Genomic DNA, 7,500 nt, shown 5'->3' on the forward strand with positions numbered 1-7,500 from the left:
GCTGAACATGGGGCTGGGCAGGGCAACAGTAGCATCTGAGACCCAACAGGGGCAGTGGGTGTGTCAGGAAACAATGGGTGTGTTGCTGTCGGCTTTGGAAAAATTGTCCTTGGCTGGTGGAACGTGGCAGTTGGTGTGGCAGATGTGCAGGTTGATGAGGGCTGGATTTTCCTGAACTTCGTCTTTGCCTGTCCAGCTGTGTCTGGTGGCATCTGGTAGTGATGCAGCTGGTGGCTATATTGTGGAGGCACAACAGGCTGCACTCGTGCTGGAGGCAGAGCATCCAATGCCACTGGACGTGCCTCTGGAAGCTTCAACCCTTGCAACAGCACTGAGACCTCCTGACCCTTTAAACGTTCATTGTGCCACGTTGTAAGGGTCCTTTGGTTAACCTCCACTAGCTGAAGGGTTGTTTCGCTCATTACAGTTCCATTGCTCAAGATTAGCTGCCGAATTTTTCTATAATCTCGAAGAATGAGATCCCATCTGGACAGAGATTCTGTCCGCTGTTTTTTGGGGCTTCGGTGGATGTTACATAGCCTTATGAAGATTAATTCAACAAGGCGACAGCACTTAGGCCACTGTGCTGGAGAACCGCTAGAACCCAAAACACACCTCTTTGTGCTTTCGACGCCAGGAGTGAAGACAGCTTTCTTTTTAGGGGACCTAAAACGTCCTGTAAGCAGCCTGTCTTGATAACGAGCAGCATACATGACCTTGTCTTTATCAAATTGGTCCAGGTTCTGCCACAAACCCACAATGATCGCAGCTTGTTGGTTAGTAAGTGTGAGGCCCGTCCGTGTGCGCAGCTCTACCAGATACTCCGCCAACTCATCCACCCGGTCCATTCCAGGAATACAGTGCTCGTCAACAGCCTAAAAAAATATAACTGTTGGTTAGGTAATTACATGCTTTGTGAAATTTGTGAGTTTGTGAATTTGCTGCTTGAGGGTGAATGACTAAATGAGTAACAATTTGTCTAGAAAAGGAAATTTTACCATTGCTGAGGGCAGAGGTGCAGCTGATGGAGTCTGGACACAGGGCAGAGGTGCAGCGGGTGGAGCTGGGACATAGGGCAGAAGTGCAGCAGGTGAAGCTTGGACCAAGGGCAGAGGTGCAGCGGGAGGAGCTTGGACACAGGGCAGAGGGGCAGCGGGTGGAGCTTGGACACAGGGCAGAGGTGCAGCGGGTGGAGTCTGGACACAGGGCAGAGGTGCAGCGGGTGGAGCTGGGACATAGGGCAGAAGTGCAGCAGGTGAAGCTTGGACCAAGGGCAGAGGTGCAGCGGGAGGAGCTTGGACACAGGGCAGAGGGGCAGCGGGTGGAGCTTGGACACAGGGCAGAGGTGCAGCGGGTGGAGTCTGGACACAGGGCAGAGGTGCAGCGGGTGGAGCTTGGACACAGGGCAGAGGTGCAGCGGGTGGAGCTTGGACACAGGGCAGAGGTGCAGCGGGTGGAGCTTGGACACAGGGCAGAGGTGCAGTGGGTGGAGCTTGGACACAGGGCAGAGGTGCAGTGGGTGGAGCTTGGACATAGGGCAGAAGTGCAGCAGGTGAGGCTTGGACCAAGGGCAGAGGTGCAGCGGGTGGAGCTTGTACCAAGGGCAGAGGTGCAGTGGGTGGAGCTTGGACATAGGGCAGAAGTGCAGCAGGTGAAGCTTGGACCAAGGGCAGAGGTGCAGCGGGTGGAGCTTGTACCAAGGGCAGAGGTGCAGTGGGTGGAGCTTGGACATAGGGCAGAAGTGCAGCAGGTGAAGCTTGGACCAAGGGCAGAGGTGCAGTGGGTGGAGCTTGGACATAGGGCAGAGGTGCAGCGGGTGGAGCTTGGACATAGGGCAGAGGTGCAGCGGGTGGAGCTTGGACATAGGGCAGAGGTGCAGTGGGTGGAGCTTGGACACAGGGCAGAGGGGCAGCGAGTGGAGCTTGGGCACAGGGCAGAGGTGCAGCGGGTGGAGCTTGGACACAGGGCAGAGGTGCAGTGGGTAGAACTGGTGGACTTGAAAGGAACAGGTCATCTGATGCCACAAGATTTGCCACTGTGGCTTCCTCTCCCAACAAATCAATGAAACCCTCATCCTCTTCCACTTGCTCCTCCACATTTATCTCCTCCAGCAACTGAGAGGTCCTATCAGAGGTAGGGCACATGTCCTCCAGGGGCTGACTATTCTGCCTCAACAAGTACTGCACTCCAATGAGCTCCCCTGAGGAAATATTTGTAACAGAAAACATTTTAAAGGAAATGAATCAGAAAGGTTTATTCTGAAATGTAGTAAATATTTTTAAATAAATATTCAGCTTCTGCATAAACAAAAAATATGTAACTCAGAGGACATTGTAAAAAGACAGAATTACTCTATATTCTAGTATGTCATTTATTTTCCCTGAAACCTACAACAAAGAGTCCAGTATGCAAAAATTCTGATAGTATAATTTTTCTCTGATCTGTCAAAATGACATTATTGACCAAAATCACTTGCAGTTTTAACAAAAACATGCTACCTAGTGAACTGCATTGATCAAAATATGTTTACCTGTGTAAACTGCAGGTGGAGTGAAGCTAGTGACCAATTTCCTGCCATACAACTTATTGTAGTTCTCGTTGACAGAGTAAACCAGCTCCCCTGTGTAAGTACGCAGGGTTGAACCTCCACCTCCACCTGCAACAGCAGCTGCAGCCCGGTCCTGATTCCAGCGTAACAAACCTTCCAGGAGGTAAATCTGGAAGTTCAGGCTGTTTGCGCTATTCCCTAGAATAAGAAATAGAAAGCCAAACATTGTTTTAAGAAACTACAAAAGAGAAAATGCAATTGGTTTACTGCAAGTATATAAATAAACAGGAATTAGTGGCAAGATATGGTCTATTCTGTCATGACAAACCTGGAATAAATCTGTTTAGGTGGCAGTGAAATGATTCCAGGGAAGTGGAGCCTCTGGCACACCTATATGTCTTTAGAACAATCCCGCCCTTGTTTATGGTTCCAGTTTCCGTGTAGAGGGGCACATCTGGAGGGTCCTGAATACAGGTAATGTGCCGCCTCTGGACTTGCCAGATGTGCTGCATCCTTACACTGTCAAGGAGAGGAACACCAAGGGCGTCATTCCCCTTGCCACCCATGAGCTCTCTGATGAGCATATCAAGGAGGCGCATAGTTGTTTCCTCTCCTCGTGTTCTTCTCCTGCAGTGTTGGGCCAGCTCATCTTTGCTTATATGACGGTCAATCTCTGCCTCCGTCATTGCAGGCCAGCCCTGTTGGGTGAGTTGCTCCTTCTTTGCCCTTCTCAGCAGAGTGAGATCCCCTGCATCCCACTCAAAAATACATGACGACAACCTAGACATAAAAGTAGGATACAACTGGTGGGCATCAGTTGTGCACCCTACTGCCAGACGCCGCATAAAATGCCAAATGTCTAGGCGGATGATGATATTGGGCCAGCCACTGAACCTCCTCTTCAGTTTAGTCTCTCCCACTTCCTTGCAACAGTCACAGTCCACATATAAGATAGTGGGAGGATCAACACCAGCTCTCTGGTATCTCTCCACGAGTCCTGCAGCCATGAGGTCTAACCCAGCTCCTTCATTCGCAGTCAGGACACTCATCAGCACCTGACCTACCTCATTGCCAACTGAGGTAAGCCACTGTGCTGTGCCTTTCGCAGGCCCACTCAACTTCTTCGTGATCTGAAAGAAACAATAAACATAGTAAATAATACAACATACATTGAATGAGTAAAATTTACAAATAAAGCTCTTTTGGTCTAACAATACATTATAGATAACGGTACAGTCATTAAAGCAGCTCCTCTGACCTTCTTAGTTGAGTCCATTTTTAAAATCGATCCATATGTGGATGTAATGCTGGCCTTGATGTGATCGAGCCTGTTGAGGATGTCCTGACTGTAAACAGTGAGAAGCCATTTGTAGCTAGGTACTGGAACAAGTGGTGGCGGCTCCTGAAAGTGCAGTGGAAGCAGGCCAGGATTATCCAAAAAGGCCACACACATCGATGTGTACCGAGACACACGTTGTAACCACTCCTCAGTGTGGTTCTCCTTCAGCTGGCCGATGATCCTCACTGGGCCATTTCCCATGCCCCTCTCACGCAACAAACGAATAACTCGAATGTCACAGGCATACCTTGGAAAAAAGTAATCATTCAAGTATCTTATTATCAAGTATCTAATTATAGTAGTATATATTTATCAAAGGTAGCATATGAGCACATATGACTGCAAAGTAATTACTTGCGTGTGAGAATGATTCTAAATTCAGATCGATGGGCCAGGTCCAATTGCTGCAGCACAGCATGACTCCAGGACAGGTAGCTGGTTCTACACCTGGTACAGATCAGGGTCTCTGTCACCAGGTTGTAGTATCTGTCAATATCTAACACCTGTCGTACCCTCCTGTGCAGACCACCACCACACAGCTGATAACTGGCACAGGCAGGGTTAGTACACTGGAGTCGTACCTTCCATAGCCTATACGGCATCCAGAGCAAGAGTCGCTGTGAAAAAAATCTATCAGGTGTTGGGGCTTGGTGGTACAACAGGGCTGGTGGTGGGGGGTCATACCACAACTGAAGGTTTTCACGCAGCTCCTGCTTTCCTTTTGCGTTAACCCTAAAAAGTGCTTCCGACACCCACTTCTGGTCCTGCTGTGGCATTGTCTGTGGCCACAGTAGTGGGAGATCTGCAGGGTCTTCTGGCTGAGATGAGACCTGCTGATATTATCAAAAACACTGGTTTAAATAAGGGTTAGGCTAGGCCTAGGGTTAGGGTAGCCCTAACCTGCCTTAAATAATGCCTGTTTCACACATACTCTGTTTGCAGTGCGTATTTGTTTCCGTACCCATGTTAACCGGTTAGAGCGTTCACTATTTTTTTGCTGCACGCGCTGAATTAAAGGTCAGTGCATTGTTCGCACTAAAATAAACATGCATTGATGCGGTGGACTTAAAGTCTACTCTGTTTCAAAGTCAACACATGGCCTTTTGCCTCGGGTAAAGCAAGGAAAATGTCCCTTACCTGGCATTTAGGTAAACAAAGAGACATAATGGAGAGCACTCGTCCTTTCTTGGAGGTGGAAAAACAAAGTTCTTTATGACCTGCAGGATTTCTTGTAAAAAAAATTTTTTTTAAAAGATTTAAAAATGAAAGAAATAACGAGAGACGACTTTTTTTGTCTATTGTAAGTTCTAATTTAAAATGTTTGTCATTATATAAGCTATAGCCTATGTTTTGCCACTTGTGTAAGCAATATAATATATAAATATAAAGTTCTAGGCTATATAAATATAAAGTAATTAATTTAATATAACGTTTAAATGTTGTGCGTTTAAACATGACATCTATAAAAGAGTGTATACAAAGAGAATTGCAATGCTGACAAGCCATAGTCATTAACAACTTTTGGATTTGAAATAAAAAATTATGAATAAATGCTGTGTTTGTAGTACTCAACTGCGGTTAAGTTGCGCACTGCAAACGTAGCATATGTGAAAGCACAATAGCAGGCACTGCTCCTGCATCGCATACGTACTGCAGCACGCACTGCATATGAACTGCAGTCGGAGTATGTGTGAAGCAGGCGTAAGAGAGCATTAAATGATGAAGGCATGTTTGTATTTTGAATGACATCTTACTGGGCCCCTCACAACAGCAGACTCAGAATTAGTTGATGGTGTTGCTGTTTCTTTGATCCGCTGTGATCTCTGGGCTGGAGGAAGGAAGAAGGATGAGGAGGACTGAATGACAGGCCGATGGGGTTTGGGGGATGGAGGAGAAGGAGGAGGAGGAGGAGGAGGAGGAGGACAAGGATGAGAGGGTGGGCATGAAGCTGCGGCTGAACTGGTCTGTGGAGTCAAACATTATGAATAATCTATTAAGGGGATCGCAAAATGTTTTTTTATTAAACAAAATTATGTAGTGATAAAGTGATGTCTAACTAATTCTTTCATATTAACCTGAGATGTTTTCCTCTGAATGTTCAAATTAGGTTTGGCTGCTGCCACATGTGAGCCTCCAAACCTTGACTTTTCAAACTGAAAAGGTTTGTCATAGTTAGTGATAACAAAACCTGTAACACTATAGGAAAAGTTTGAGATATTTCAATGTCTGCAGTAAGGTCTGCTTACCATTGACAATGTCAGTTTGGCCATCTTTGCAGGACGTGCCACATCACTGGAGGGTGTACTTTGGGCAGGGGTGCTCTGTGATGCCTCCACTGTGACTGGTGGATGAACCTGTGATACATGCTTATAAGATATACCAGGGACATAATATTATACAGTATTCATAATATGACTTTAGACATAAAGACAAATTGATATTGCAAACACATCTATTTATGCAACTTGAACTAGGCTAATTGGAGTTACCTTGTGAAATCCACAAATACACTTTTGTGCTTCCTTCATAAGGGTGGTCTGCCCCCTCATTTGCAGAGGGCACTTTTCTATCTATGAACATAAATATAAAGTATAGCTGTGACACTGTTGTACACATTATTTCAAGACACCCATGTCATCATAATTATAACCATATTACATTGTATTTACATTGTAAATAATTACTTATTAATACATATAAAAAAAATAGCACAATGTATTATCACACAAGTTTATTAGTTTGCTCATGAATCTAGCTGCATAATTTACCTTCTGATATAACTCATGCCATCTTTTTTGTCGGGGAGAAGGTCTATTTCCCTCCCTGGATGGCCAAACTCCAGTTCGGGCAAAACTCTCCAGACGCGCAAGCCAGTCAGCATCGCTCATGCCTTTGTGTGACTTAGTTGAAGCCATGTTGTTGCCTAAACAATATAGAACAAGAATTTAATAGAATAGAATACCAACTGCCATTGTAGCCCAGAAATATAGCATTAAAGGGATAGTTCCCCCTAAAATTAAAATTATGTCATAATTTACTCTCCCTCAAGTTGTTCCAAACCTGTATGAGTTTCTTTTGAAGCACATTGGTAATCAGACAGTTGACGGTCCCTATTGACTGCCATAGTAGGAAAAACAAAACAAAAAAATACTATGGAAGTCAATGAGGATTATTAACGGTCTTCATTCTTCAAAATAACTCATACAGGTTTGGAACAGCTTGATGGAAAATAAATGATGACAGATTTTGTTTTAGGGGGAAACTAATCTTTTACTTCCTTTACTCCTTTTGTGTTCATTTCATTTGAGCTAGTTTTGTGTTTCTGGTTCAAAATGACTGCCACATTATAGCAGATTATAAATACATAATAATACATATATAATCACCTAATGTTGTGATTTATTTTTTGTAACCAACAGTACAAGTTTTGAAACTTCTATTTATGGCCTGTATGCTTTGTTGATCTGGGTTTTTGAGTAAAACAACAACAACAACAACAAAAATGAATAATGTATGGATTATTCTGACTTAAACAAATACTCATATTAAACATATTGTGCTATTTTAACTTTGTCCATCTGATAAATGTGTGTGCCTGAACTCAAATAGGCGT

Source organism: Pseudorasbora parva, chromosome 20 (assembly GCF_024679245.1).
Source record: "Pseudorasbora parva isolate DD20220531a chromosome 20, ASM2467924v1, whole genome shotgun sequence".
NCBI classification, from domain to species: domain Eukaryota; kingdom Metazoa; phylum Chordata; class Actinopteri; order Cypriniformes; family Gobionidae; genus Pseudorasbora; species Pseudorasbora parva.